Raw genomic sequence first — 16,005 nt, forward strand, 5'->3', positions numbered from 1 at the left:
TCCACAGCAGATATTTCTTTATGAATTCTTCAAGGGACTTTTCCAAACATTTTAGCAAAAAATCCTACAGCAATTTTTCCAAGGGATAATTTCAGATTTTGCACTAAAATTCTCCAAGAAGGCCTGCTGCGATTCCTCCATAAATTTCAGCAAGGATTCACCTAAGAATTCTTCTGGTATTAACACTAGGATTTTTTTGCTGGGATACCTGCAGTAATTATTTTAGAAACTACTGCTTGAAATGCTCCAGGACTGCTACTTGGATTACTTTAGCTAGGCATTTTAGATACGAATCATCCAGGACTATTTTCTGGGTTTCTCATGCAATACTTGCAGAGAATGCTCCTCAAGACTCTCAAGAGCAATAATTTGAGATATTACTGCTGAAAATTCTGAGAAATCTCAGCAAGAATTTCCGAATAATTTCTAGAAGGAGATTTTGAAGGAATCCTTGCTGTAATTACTGGGTGTATTGCATTCCTCCAGGAATGCCTGATGGGATTCTGCTAGAAATTTCTGCTCAGATTCTTTCATTGATTCCTCCGATGATCCTTTTAGGAATTTCTTCCATTTCTTCTTCAATTTAGTTCTCGGAATACCTCCAGGAATTCCAGGATGGGATGATCAGATTTCTCCAAACGTTCTGGCTGGGACTTCAAAATCATTTCCAGGTAATATTTTTACAGTTCACCAATTCCAAGAGGATTAATAATAATGGAATCCTCAAGGAATCCTCAAGGAATCCTCAAGGAATTGCTGGACAATTTCCGGCAGGAATTGCTTGAGGAATTCCAGCAAAACTTCTTAGAAACCCGTACAGAAGTTACAGCAGTAGTTACTGGATGAATAACACTAGTTTACAGCATTTTTGAACTCGGTAAGCTGATGATCATTTTTGGTGTAGAATCATGCCCTGAGTTCGAAAACGCGAAGGAAAAAAATTACAGTAGAGCGGAAAATTTTTCGACTTTCCATACAAGGTTGATGATTTGAAATCGATTTTTGTTCTATTTTTAAGCAACGTCGCTCATTTCACACACCTCATTCTCCGTAATCAATGCTCCGATTGAGCTGAATTTTTTACTGTAACTCGCCTACATATGATATGTCAAATAAATGTCGAGAAAGAATTTTTAAGTTGGTTTTTTCTAATTGAAAAAAATACATTTCTTCAAAAAAATTAGGGAATTTTGCTAAAATTTAAGAAGATTGTCCCTAAAACTCGCCAATATCTTGAATTTCATCAATCTGACGCAAAACCTGTATTCAGATGACCGAATGGTATTGTATTCAGCTTTTAATTTATGAAAAAAGATTTCAAATTGGTTGAACAAAACGCAATATATTTGAATTTTAGTAAATTACATATTTTAAAAAGTTGCAAAACTCGATATTGAGCGAAATCTCAAAAACTGTTCTACTTTAAATTTTTTGAAGGTCGGTTTCGAAATCAGCACTAAATTGTGCTTCAGAAATTTTGGTCGTTGACAGAAGTTCACGACTTTCGTTTTATTTTGTAAACTTGTGTAATTCGAGAAATCCCAACAAGAATGGCTAGAGGTTACAAGAGGTATTACTGGAGGAAATCCAGAAGGCATTTCTAGGGAAATTTGAAGTTGAATTTGTGTAGGAATCTTTTGTAAAATCCTTGTACAAATCAGAGAGGGAACTTCTGCAGGATTCCCAGTGGAAAAACCTTGGAGAAATCTTCAAAGAAATGCCAAGAGGCACTCTTGTAGGAATCCAAGCGAACGTCTTTAGAGAAATCCTCTTGGAATGCCTCCACAAATTCCTGTTCCTGATGGGATTTCTCTTGAAATTCTTGCGGAGATTGCCCCATAGGTTTATCCAAAGTGATTTTCTCTGGTGGGCCGCAAAAATTGCATCTAAAGGTCGCGTATCTCAATTTTTTAAAGCCAATAGGTAGTCTAGATTCCTGTACCTCCTGGTGATTTTAACTCTTAACCCCTTTGTAAAAAGTAGAACACCACCAAAAAACTAGGCTCGCCGTATAGTTAAGTTATACGCCTTTGCTTGGTGCAAAACGTGGTGAAGTTTTAGGAACAGGCGCGCGTCCTAAAAGGGTAATTTTTATAGAAACTTTAAAAAACATCTGAAGAGAAATTTCTGACAAAATGTTGTTTTTGTTTCAAATAAATTTTAAGAAGTAAATGTCAATTTCTCGATTTTTGTTTAGGCTTATCTGTGCTTAGCAACGTTTGATTGCTTTGACATTTATGCACACAACAGAAACACGTATTTGACGAACGAATTGAGATTTGAATTATGAAAGAAATCCACGTGCTGCGGCGGGAATCGACCCCACGATTCCCAATTCTTTAGACGGGCGCTTCTTTTCTCCAAGCCACCAATGCAAAAAGTAGTTCGCCGAATATTTCTTAAAACTCATAACTGCCTTTTGTGTTTTTTTTATTTTAACAACATTCTTAAACGAGCATTTATTTGTGGAGCTATAGTTTTTTGTCCACTTCTCGAGTTGGATAAACTATGCCTAAGGCATGACAAATTTCGTAACCTTTTGTTGCTTTTAAAAAGCCTTGCCAGAATCATCGTAATCATTAGAAGTCGCCATACAAACTCGAAATTGCCTACAATTATTACCGAACAAAGCCCGTTAATGCAAGGCGTGGGATAACAGTCTAGTGCTCGGGGTCATAACCTCGAGCCCTGTCTACAAGCAAAAGTTGAGTAATCAACTGGACCAAAGTTGAAAAGGGCTCGTGCAGATTTCGGAAATCATCGTTGACCACCAAAACAAAAAGCGACTTGCTATGCCTACCGGCTATAGGTGGAAACTGAGAAGCGTATGGGGAGACAAAAAAGCAATTTTGATCATATCAAATGCATGCTATTCCAAAGATTATTACAAATTGACAGTGTCGACAGACGCCTAATGATTGATTCAAAGTGTTTTGTCACACGATTAATGATGTGTCTTGCGGCAGCAATTTTGTTGTATGTTTTTCGCCACGCTTTTTGAGCTGTCGTTCGTCTAGAGGTGCAGATAATCTGCAGGGTAGTTGGGTGACGTTAAAATTTAAACACAATAAATCAGCTGATATCTTATTCTTCTGTCTCGTTTGGAATGTTTGGAATTTATTAATTGCATTTTTTGCATGGATTAAAACGTTTTTTTGTTTTTTTTTCAAGAGGATATCCACTACAAATCATATTGTTTTGTAGCAACTGTATCTTGATATTTTACATAATTTATTCACATTTATCATGATATTAACAGAGGGATGCACTAAAGAACGTAAACCGCTGATTAAAGATCATTCTTATTAAGGACAGACTTGTTAGAATTCCAAAATAGCCGCCAACTTTGGTACCTACTTACCTACTTTATGACTAGTTTCCACTTCATACGTACTGTGCGAAAAGATAGGACATGTAATGATTCCGCTTCAAAATTACTTGAGCAGTTCGCAGATGGCAAGTAAGGAAAAAAGTGTAACGCCAGTAACGCTTCCCGTGCAAAACAAATGAAGCTGTCACTTTTCCGCGCGGAAAAATAGTCCGTGCTATTATTCCGTAAGGAAAAGTGACATTTCTCCCCATATACACACCAAATTTTTAGTGCTGTAAATCAGCAAAATTTTGCTGATTTTTTTTGTGTAGCAAGTTCAGCAAGCCATTCAGCAATGAAAAAGTTGCTGATCATCCAGCAAAGCCAATCGTCAACAAAGTGACAGTTCTTTTGCTGATGTTTCAGCAATATTACCAATAGTCTATTTTACGAAACGACAACAGTGTTGATATTGATTTTAACACTCACGGGCTTGGGCGCAACCTCCTGTCAAATTTTCATTCATGAAATGAGCGATCAGCTGATCCGATACGTCTCGTAAAATGGCTCATTTGTTTTGCTGATTAATCAGCAATCGGGGATGTAAATAAATGTTGCCGCTTTACAGAAAGTCGTATAGAAAAAAAAAGAAAATTATATGTTCCTTCGTTGAAAACAAGTGTATACACAACTATAGTTTCGTTTCATTTAAAATCAGTTTTTATTTTATCTTGATGATTTAGTCAAAACATATATGAAGAAGGCTCTTCACGCAGATTCGAACGATCACCATTTCTCTTCCCATGAGCCTTTTCATCACATGTCTGGAAATTAAAAATTTCAATAACACTAGTTTACAGCATTTTTAAACTCGGTAAGCTGACGATCATTTTTGGTGTAGAATCATGCCCTGAGTTCGAAAACACGAAAGAAAAAAAATATAGTAGAGCGGAAATTTTTTTGGACTTTCCATACAAGGTTGATGATTTGAAATCGATTTTTGTTCTATTTTTGAATAAAGTCGCTCACTTCACACATCTCATTCTCCGTAATCAATGCTCCGATTTGGCTGATTTTTTTTTACTGTAACTCGGCAACATATGATGTGTCAAATAAACAATGAGAAATTTTTTTTTCTCATTGAAAAAAAAAATTCTTCATATATTTTTGGAAATTATCCTAATATTTTAGGAGATCGTCCCTAAAACTCGCCCATATCTTGGTTTCATTAATCTGACGCAAAACCTACATTCCGATGATCGAATCAGCTCTTAATTTACGGAAAAAGATTTAAAATCGGTTGAACAAAACGCAAGATGTATGAATTTTAGTTATTTCCATATTTTAAAAAGTTGTATAACTCAATATTGAGCTAAAACTCAAAAACTGTTCTACTTCAAATTTTTTGAAGCACGGTTTCGATTCAGCGCTAAATTGTGCTTCAAAAACTTTGGTCATTGACAGAAGTTCACGACTTTCGTTTTATTTTGTAAACTAGTGTAGTTAAATAATCACGGCTTACGGAGTTATTCAATGTGTTTAGTGAACCCCCTTAATATTTCTTCCTGTTAAAATGAGCTTGTGGTAGTTTAGGATTCATCTAGTAGGCTAAGGACAGGTTTCAATACAGGACTAGTTAACTGTTAATAAGCGAGTACGCAACCCACCACAGAGCTCTATATTGATTTTTTTTTTTTGTCTTTTTAGTAATGCTGTTCAACTATCTATGTACCGTCAGTGTACCAGTAGCCGCTCATGACCCAATAGCCGCTCACTGTTGCAAAGATCAAGTTTACACGCATAAAAACACTCTTTTCGGTGCTGATATTCTTGGACAATATAAATTAGACGAGAGCAAAGCCCATTTATGCAATATTTACCGGATAACATAAATTCTAAAAACAAAACAATGAATTTTTTTGAGCGGCTATTGGGCCCAAAAAAGTTGTAGGTAATTTCATGTGTTCCAATGATCGCTCACGCAAAAAAATACGTCAAAATCGTAAAATCTGCCGATTTTAGTACACAGTGTGTTTAACCCCTATTATACACGCCTACGGAACAGAAAAAAATAATTGTAGAAACATAGAGTTGCAAAAATAATGCACTTTTCCGCAAAAGTCAATTTAAAAGATGGTATAAATTTGTTCGTGAGCGGAATTCGGACAACTTTGATCTCACACCAAATGTAATAAAATCATACTTTATGAAAAGTTCTACATAAGTCTTGATTTGTATCTGATTGTACTTAGATTGAACTAACATAAAATGGAAAAAACATTACAAATTGGCTTAACAGCCATTCAACAGATGATGTTTTTCTGCGAAACTGGCCTTAGATGAGCGGAATCTGGTACCTTGGTATTTTGGATGTTGAATGATATAATTTTGAAGTTTTGTAACTGATAACTTATGCTACTTGATAGATTTAATATTTCAATACAATTTTTTTTGTTCATTTCAATTCAAATCAATGAATCGGTAATTTTAGGTGTATGATCAAAACATTCAGGGAATGGCCAAAATGTTTGGGATAGGCAACTTTTTTTCCTCTTACAAAAAAGTTCGACATGCTGTAACTTTTCATAAAGTGCATCACTGGTACAAATTTGAGCTCAATTGGTCAATCTCTCGCGAAGTTGGAACCATTATCAAAAAACACTATTTTATAGATAAATTATTTTTGAACTGTCTTATCTCGGAAGCCATAGACCCGAATTAAATGAAATTTTGAACGATTATCAACAATATGTTAAGGGGCCATGCACAAAGTACGTAACGCTTTTAGAAAGGCTTTACAAGTCTAAAACATAGGTGCTTTTTTAACGTTGAAAAAAGCTATGTTGGATTGACATTTTTTTGATTTTTCTTGAAAAAAATATTTTTTTCACATCAACGTCTTGCAATGTCATAAAACTTTAGTTTTGATATCCAAATATTTTCTACTTTTGTTCTCAAGATATCTATAATAAAGTATATTATTAAGTGCCTGTTTGGATTAAAGGAAGAACACATTTATACATTTTTGTATGGTATTGTAAATTTGATTCATTTTCCTCTATGTGGGTCAAACCGGTATAACTTTACTCGTCATTATAAAATATTACATTTTATAACGTCGTTTCAAGTTTCTATATATTGTTGACAAATGTTGAAAATTGCATTCAATTCGGTTCATTGGTTTCCAAGATGACTGTTCAAAAATTAAAAAAAAAAAAAGTCGTCTAAAAATCGTGATAGTCGGGGCCCGTGGCGTAGTTGGTCACACGTTCGCTTCATATGCGGATGGTCATGGGTTTGATTCCCAGCCCCGGCACTTGCAATTTTTCGTCAGTTGCTCTTCCCCCGAGAGTGGCTGACACAGACCCTCTTCTGAGCCCCATAGCTCAAACGGACCCGGATACCTGGACATCGGCGAACTGCTACTCATAATGGACCCCCAATCGAACTGGAAAGGAACAACGGCCATCCATCATCCTTGTGCTCATCCTTCTACCATATATAGAGTAGAAAAGTGAAAGCAGCAGAAAGGAAAACCTGTTCGATAATGTTAAATAGCATACATCTAGGCGCTGTACAAAAATGTAAGTACAGCTGTCAATTGAAATCGCTCACGTAGTGCCCTAGTGGACAAAAGAGATGTAATTAGGTTAAGTGATTAAGAATACAAATAATATAAAAAATATGGTTTTTTAACAGAATGGCCATAGTTTCGCGAAAAAAAAAACAAATCGAGCTATTTTTATTTTTACCAATGATGCACATACATACATACGAACAGTCAAAATTTGAAATTTTTTATGCACTCTATGAAAAGTTACAGCTTGTTAAACTTTATAGAGAGAGAAAAAAAACTGCATATCTCAAACAATTTAGTCATCTGCTGTAGCTATGAGAACCATATTGTAACCTTGGTCCTTACAACTTCACATTTAGGCTCGGTCAACATAGTTACTCAACCAAAAATACTGTGCGATCATATCCAAAGATCATTGTTGCATGATTAGTTTATTCACGATTTCCATCACCCAACCCACAACGATGTGAGAACAATGATCGAAAAATACTTGTCCGCTTTTGGACGACGCGTAAATTCCTTCTCATGTTAGCTGGGTATTTATTCAAACGAACAAACGTTGACACCCCGAAAGCAATGACAATGACCCGCAGAGTTCGACCAGTTCACGGTGTCTTTATTGAAAAATTAGACAGCCAGCGTTAAATGTTTCCAGCGCCAAACGCTTTCGGACGATGTGTGACACTAAATGATACTGAAAAATTGATCTTCTCCTCTTTTTATTGTGGAAATTCTTCCAATTGGCAGAGGTGATTTACGAAAACCTGAACTGAACATACCGTCAAGGTCACCGTGGGGGCTCCATTCACCGTGTGCCTTCGAATATTTTTTCATTATTTCCATATTATGATTGAATGATATGACAATTTCCCTTCAATTTCACCAATACAACACTAATGTATTGTTACCATGCCATAACGCTCATTAGAAACATTTAAAAGTATCATTTTGACACTAAAGTGTGTTTACATGAAGCGGGTTTCTGCACGTTCACTGCATTCATGGTGAAAAAACGAAAAGTGCGCTAAGGTGATTTAAGCGATAAACTAAATGTAGTAACGTTTTTATTCCACCAAGAAGCAATTAAATTTACATATCAGGTATGCATTTTGCATTACCGAAGTAAGTTTAACTAGAAAGTACGTTTACTCGTACTTTTTAATTGAAACAAAAAGGCGGTAAATGGGTACCCTAAGAATCAATGGTCTCCATTCACCGTGCCCCATATTGTCCCATATATCTAGAAAAAATCGAAAATTTGAACATTCGTTTTTCTAATAAAATCTTGCAAGTTATTACTTGAAATGAATTTAACCGAAGAAAATTCCCTTGGCTGGGTTGTTTTGATCATTTTTAAACAAAGAAGAATTCAATTTCTCATACACGGTGAATGGTGACCTACCACGGAATTAGGCGACCCTACTCCCCTCTACTAATTGTACTATATCACCAAATTTTGTGAAAAATTTTCTACTTCTGTGGATATTGCTTTGATTTTAACCTATAATGAAGGCAATTAAAAGCGGCACCAACAATGTTTATAAGACTGGTGTCAAATGACAGCCCTTATTTGCCCCGAATCTTCTTAGATCCACGGTGAATGGTGCCTTGACGGTACATTATTTAACTTTAGGGAAATAAATTGATCAAGCGATATAATAGTGAAGCTGTAATTTGTACCTACCACTGCACTGGTCAGCTTGGTTTGAATTTTGAAAACAGGTTTGTCAAAAAAAGCATTCGTCATACAATACCTACTCCAAAAGTATAACTGCAACTAGTAGTGACACGACTCGCCAAAGGGAACGCAATCAACCCGAACACAAACTCGATAAGTACATGACTATGCCTACACTATCTCCACTCTCAGTAGTAGAAGGTGACTGATGAGGTTCCGTTTTGTCAGGAATCAACATCGCCAAAAAGAAAATCAAAATTTCAAGCCACGATTTGCTATACAACGTTCTCTGCGTAATATGAAAGAAAGAAAAGTGAAATAATATTTACATATATCTATGGGCGACATAATTTCACCGGCAAAATGACCATGACTTTGCCATTCCTAACAGAAATGCTCAACCACAGATTCAGAAAACCAGATTTTTGCAATTTGCGATTATGTGTTTTGACGCAAGCAAGATAAACACAGAGACAGAAAGAAATGACGATAGGAGCACCTTTTTTTTGGTGGTCGAGTGCGAAATATCCGAACACGCCAGATCAATTTGCATATTTTAATTTTTTAGGAGAAGGTAGACATATACGCTCATCTGTTTTCAGCTTTAATCTATTAAAAAAAAAATAAAAACAAATGCATTTTTTACAATTTGTCATCAATATTATCGTCTGCCACATGGTCTGCTGTTTACCTGCTGGATAAGGCTCACAAGGGGTCCACGTGTCCGAAGTGGTAAGGGGTCCCAGGTAACCACTAAGCATTTGAATAAGCCGTGTATCAGCCCGTATCACGCATTTCAACTGCTTGCTGCCCTACATAAGCAGTTCGAATGCATAGCTGCCTTGAGTTAGCATAAGCTGTGCTGCTCAAAAGCTTTCGGCTGTTAATTAGCATTTCAAGTGCTTGAAGTGGTTTCACTTGGGAGCATACAGAATGCTTTTCAACTGCTCTTTAAATGCTAGGAGCAAAAAGGTTGGGAGATATGTTACGCATTTGGCAACACATTTTGTCTCTCTCTTACAGAGCCTATGCTTCTGTTTACAAATTTGTGTATCTTATTTGTTTCTTCATTTTCCCCTACTCATCCAAAAGCACCAAAGAAAACATTACTGCAGCTGGATTGGATTTGGAACTTGTCCATCAAAAAATCACCAATTATTTATCATTTCGTCGGAAAATATGTGCCGAATAGGTGAATGCTTTGGTGGATCATAGGATTGTTTGAAAGAGGGAAGAAACAATCTTATTCCACAGATATTTAAAAGAAAAGATCGTAATGCTCTACCACAATGAAATATCTCAATGAAAACAAGTTTTGGATGCTGAATCTGAAGCTGTTATCGAATTATTCTTTATATTGGCGATTAAATCAACGCACGCCACCGGGACAGCTTTAGCATCGTGGAACAGGAGCAACAGAATCCGAAGCAGATATGATTAATCAATCTCCGGATCGTAAGTTCAAACCAACATCACTACAAAAATCAGCAAAAAAGTACCACCTAACACCGGCTGGAATATGGAAGGACGATGAAGCGGGGAAGCAGGCTGAGAGAACGAGAAGCAGGCGTCAATCTATTTTTGTTTTTTTTGCTCGACGAGGCGTTACGCTTCTTTGACATTTCGTCACGACGTTCCTGAAGGGATAGCACTAAGACAGCCCGTTATTTTGCCAAAACCTGCTGTGAGGTAGCACTATAGGCGCATATACGGCTAATTAGCATTAAACGCCTTGTCGTAAAGGCTACTATAATGCTGAAGGAATGCTATTTTAAATGCTTACTGGTTACTTGGGTTATTAACTTTCTTAATGCAAAACCGTCCTTCAAATCTCAATATACAGCCATGCCAATGAAAAGCGATGAATGTCGTGAAACATGGTAATAGTTTGTAGTTGATTGATTAAAAACCTAGAGTATATCAAGCCTAGCTTCACCAAACACCGTATCCAACAAAACCTATGAACGGAGAAAATCAAAGGGGAAGTTCGCTGTTCCCATAGCAACTCATTGATTGAGCATTTCCGAAACGTGATAAATCCGGGTATTTTTTTCACAAATTATCCCCAAAGATATTATCTTTTTTTTCTTCTTTTGTCTCATTGCTTATTGACTAGACCAAAGTGGTAAATACTAAATGAATTGAGTTAAAAAAAAAATGAACATTTAGGCAATATTATACCATCACCATGTTGATCAAATGAATGATCCATAAACTGTGGTCATTTTTGCCGATTCATAAGTTTTGGGGTCACTGTAAAACTTATCGGGTATATTGAACAACTTTCTGGCCGTCATAGATTTTACCTTACATTTTCAAAATTTCGTCAACAAATTATTTATACCCCCCTCCAAATGACTATTTTTTGGTGGTAGACCAAAATATCACATGTCAAAAAGTTCGATGAGCATATGACGCCGGGTTAAATTTCCAGCTAAATATGTTAACGTTTGGACGGTGCTAAACCCATTTGATATCAGTATGGGTGTTTATATTGGAAAACAGCATTTTTTTTTGCATTTTTTCACTTGAGGGGTTCTTTTTTCTGAAATGAAATAATCAATTATATAGAACTATAGCCCTATATGTGCCAAAAAAGCTTTGTCGATGACCGCAAAGTCATTCGAAGCTTGTGAGAGAAGATATTATCTAGAGACCATCCGTTTCTACAGACCATCAAATTCAAAGGGAAGAACATCAGACCACGCAGAAGAAGAACAAAATGCTCGATATTTCCAAAAGTCGAAAATCGTTTCGATATCAAAACCTGTAAATTCGCACTGTACAAAAAGTATTTGCATTGGCCTTATGGACTAGTTCACATGCAACATGCAATTAATCCACCGATAGCCATCCAATAGCCGCTCGGCAGTGGTTGTGGTTTTGCTTTAAGGGCTACTAGTTTATTGATAGGGAAAGTTGGTCAGTCGTGCAATAATGATCCGGTCATTAATCTGTAACACCGCTCATGCAGAACAAACCTTATGCTGCTGCGCCGGTGCGGAAAGTTCACGATCATGAAGTTGATCATAACTAAATAACTGGGGTGTTGAGAACGGATATTAGAAGGAACCGGTGACGGCGTTGTTTCCGCATTTATTCTAGATGTTTCCATACGGCTTTAAACCGGTTAAACATCATGATCCCAATTCGTATCGAAATAAGGTAAAAAGTGGGAAAATAAAATAATATTGTTATAAAAAAAGCCCGAGATTTGTCAAAACATGTATGAAATCTAAATCCTCAGGGAGCCTAGTTTATAAGACTTTTGGATCGAGTCGCGGATGTTTACATTGACTACTGTCGTGCAGGACTACTTTGGACACTTTTGAATATGGATTTTTTGAATTCAAATGGTTCAAATCTATTTGATGTCTCAGGGACTACTATGAAGCAATAGTTTTTCCTTCATTTGGTCGAAATTATTTTTCAAACAGTCCGTTTATTGTTTGTCAGGAGGCGAAAAACATCGAATAATTTAATAAAATATACATAACATATCAGAACATTTGGTCTGTAAGCATTGTTTCTACAGTTCATAAATTTCGAAGGGTTGATCAATTCATTCAAAATGCATCAACGTAGCATATACAATCGAATATTTTCATCGTTATACATTATAAATGACCGTTTTACATAAATATAGGATTGATGTTCCCTTTTTCAAGTTATCTATATAGCAATATCACACTGCTCATAATACCAAAGGTAGCACTGAACCATCTTAAAACGCATATTTTTTATTGAAATCATGTCTGATATAGTATACTACAGTATTGGTACAAAGTAGTTTTCTAAATAACCCTGGAATTTGAAAAGCAGTTTTTTTATAGATAAAAGTGTCCAAAGTAGCCCCCATGCTGTTCTATATGATTTGTGTCCGATTGGTGTATGAACAACTTTTTTGTTTATTGTTGCATTTAGTTCAAATTTTGCATACATCCTACATACACTTCTTCTTCTTCTTCTTTATGGCTCGACGTCCTCACTGGGACTTGGCCTGCCTCGCTTCAACTTAGTGTTCTTTGAGCACTTCTACAGTTATTAATTGAAGGGCTTTCTTTGCCTGCCATTTCATGAATTTGTATATTGTGAGGCAAGTCCTGTGCCCAGGAAGTCGAGAAAATTGTGCCGACCGGAACGGGAATCGAACCCGCCGTCTCCGGATTGGCGATCCATAGCCTCAACCACTAGACTAACTGGAGACCCATCCTACATTCACACTCACGATTATTGTGTGTAAAAATTGTGGAAATCCATTCACTACTCTGGGAGTTATAACGTCATGAAGTTGAAAAACCATAAAAAGTGTAAAAAGAAGGCTTGCACGACTGTAAGTTTTTTGGCAATATATTTTTGGCTATGAGCAACCCAAGTATCGTATAATGGAGTATTATAGATCAGCGTGGTAACAAGTACAAAGGATGTAAGAAATAGGACTTCAAATTTCAGGGGGATGACGAAGGACCAGACTCAGCATTCCAGTTTTCGATTCAACATGGCGTCCAATGTTTTTGTTTTTATTACATTTTTCGTGGCAAAAATGCGCTTGAAACATCGAGACTGCTTCGCTGCTACATACGTGCAAAGTGATAAACAAAGAGAAACAATAATCAAAAACAACAAATTTGGTAGAAATGGGTAATTTCCGAAATAAGCACTAACAACACACGAGCCACATACCCGAAAATCTGGAGTAAGTTAGGGTAAACCGACCAGAAAGTGGAAACCAAAACGCGGCGTACCAAAAACGATGGTGGTTAGAACAGCGACGTACCGAGTTTGACAGCTGTGTCACCCCACTGACAAATTTAAATCCGGGACAAAAATAAAATGATTGGGCTGAGTGTACCAGTTATGGCTATACATAGTACCTCAAATTGGTCATATTTAGTTGATTTTCAAAATACCTAGTACATATAAGATGTACTCATTTTAACTTCAAAATTTGCTGAAAGTATAAGGAAAATGAATAATTTAAATAAAATTTCCTCCCCATATATAGCCATAGTGTACCAGTTATGGAAAATCTCACAAGGAATGCATGCAAATAATGCGAAGTAGAAAGAAGGAAGGAAACTATTTCTACAAAAATAACAAGAAAACCGTTGAATGTCGTCGATATGTCAACTGATTGATTTGTTTCCAATGACAGAAGCCCTGTACCAGTTTTGGACACATTTTTAGTTCCACTTCGCACTATTTGCATGCATTTCTTATGATATTTGCCATAAACTGGTATACTCTGGCGAAATAAGGTACAAAGAAGCCCCAAGGAAAATTATTGATTTCTAAGTGTCGTGTTCTAACTGTTTGAACTGAAAATTATTGATTTCTAAGTGTCGTGTTCTAACTGTGAACAGATGATCGAAGGATTTTGTATTGAGCTTTCTATGCACATCAAAAGATTTGAAATCGGTTCACTATTAGGCAAGATTTTTGAATTTTAACAAATTTTCTATTGCGCATTTAGCTTACCATTGGAGTTTTGACGATTGCGAAAACGTAAATAAAGGTGCGCGATTGCACCAAATCAACTCGGTAGCTTCCGAGCACTTATTCAGCATAGATCGAAGACATAGTGCGCTGATCGCGCAATATTAAACAGATTTTGCTCTGAGTGCGCAATCCAGAGGTGAACTAAATGCGCAATATGTTTAATAAATATCAATTATTGTGAAGCTTATTTTTAAGCTCTAGCTTAAAAACTACTCTACTTAATTTTTTTGTAGCATGATTTTGAAATCAGGATCTAATTATGCATGAAAAATGTTGGTCGTTGTTTATGACTTTCGTTTAATTTTGTAATCTAGTGTTATCCACCCTAATCATGCAATTGGAAGTTATTTGATAAATCTGACTGAGCCACATTAAGTGAGGTAACAATACCTCACTCGTTAGTCTTATATTTTTCCACGATGACAACAATAAGTTGACTAACAGATACAACTGATAAAAGTTAAGGTGACAAAACTTTCAGATGTTGCGTGACTGTTGTTTAAAACTTTTAATGCCTTCTGGATGCATCGTAATTGATGTTTTTCGTCATAAGCTTATTGCTTGCTATAATGCAACGTAATGAGCGATTCGTGAAACTTGATTTCATTCATACCGCGTTTCCTGCGAACATGTATAAAGGAACCATAAATTCTATATTAGAATGTTTCCATTTCGGAATTTCCGATTTCGAAACCGAATCGAACTGCTTTATATTTTAATAAATCAACAAGTTTTTCTACGCTTAATGCGCCAGCATGCCAAACGGGTAGCTATAATGCTAGAAGATATGTTGAGGTTGGCCTACGTTCAAAGTTGGCTTCTAGGATTTTCCAGCGCGGCGCAGCATATCCACTCCACATTGCATAACCGTTAGGAAAAAAAAATGCACCAAGTTGCAACAGAACTTCGCGCGCTTGATGACCAACAAGTTCTGCACCAGCGCGACAGGGTTTCTCGCCTGCACACAAGTCTTTGGTTTGAATTTTCAAACTTGTTCATGCTCTCACTATTTGAAGTGCCCCAGTGCCCAAAAGAGTTCCACGTTTTTCGCTCGCTACTTACCTCCTGTAATGTTGACAGTTGATAAATATCCAAATGTGAAGATCTTCAAACACGCTGCTTCTAGAGGTGATAATCCCTTGACCTAACTGTTACTCTTTCAGAGAAATCAGTTAAACGGCGGATTCTAAATTCCTGTGAATCACTCACTGTGTTCAAATTTGCTCGACGGAGCTTAAATCGTTCACCTGAAGTGAGTGTGCAACACAAACAAACTAGGTCAGATTCGCGTTCCTCGCTGATAGATTCCTTACCAGAAAGGAACTAGCTAAACAAAAAGGAACTAGAATCTCCACCCCCGACCGTATAGCTTACACTTTAGTAACGGACAAAGAAAACGTAACTCAGAGCGAACTACACGCGACCGAACGCGAAGCAGAACTGACTGCTGTGTTGATTAGCAGCCAATGAGCAACCCTTCCTTCTATATCACATCACATCACAGCGAAAGCAAAACGGCGGCACAAACAAGTGCTAACTATACCTATACTCGCTGGTTGATTTGTACAACGTGCGTCATATAGGCTGCTGCTGTACATGATAGGTCATAAAGGAGCTCAGCGATGATGTTCTTTATCAATAAACACTTATGTTTTATTTAATAAGTTCGAATTTAATGATTGCGTATCAAATGAAACTATCACAGTATTTTAAGTATGCCAATTTATTTTAATTATCTAGAACATTACGGGTGTCAAATCAGGAGCCTGTAGAGAGCTAATCATTTTGTTGTCTTCGTCCAATTTTTGCAGCACATCCTAAGCCCTTTCCACGTGATTTGAATAATTACGAATGTTTAATTTTTTCATACAACGTTTTCTCACCCTAGTTTACATTTACAGTTGACAAAAAAACTATAATTTTATTTATGGAACACAATTT

The 16,005-nt window shown here is 36.5% G+C and overlaps 1 protein-coding gene across 1 annotated transcript in view; it reads right to left on the reverse strand.

Annotated features, from left to right (window-relative positions):
- LOC115253461 (clavesin-2) overlaps positions 1 to 15,462 on the reverse strand; it is a 38,649-nt gene extending 23,187 nt beyond the window's left edge. Inside the window, exon 1 of the mRNA XM_062852533.1 lies at positions 15,439 to 15,462. The gene's annotated coding sequence lies outside the window, so the exon portion shown is untranslated. The remainder of the gene's footprint in view (positions 1 to 15,438) is intronic.
- Between the last annotated feature and the right edge of the window lie 543 nt (positions 15,463 to 16,005).

Source organism: Aedes albopictus, chromosome 2 (assembly GCF_035046485.1).
Source record: "Aedes albopictus strain Foshan chromosome 2, AalbF5, whole genome shotgun sequence".
NCBI classification, from domain to species: domain Eukaryota; kingdom Metazoa; phylum Arthropoda; class Insecta; order Diptera; family Culicidae; genus Aedes; species Aedes albopictus.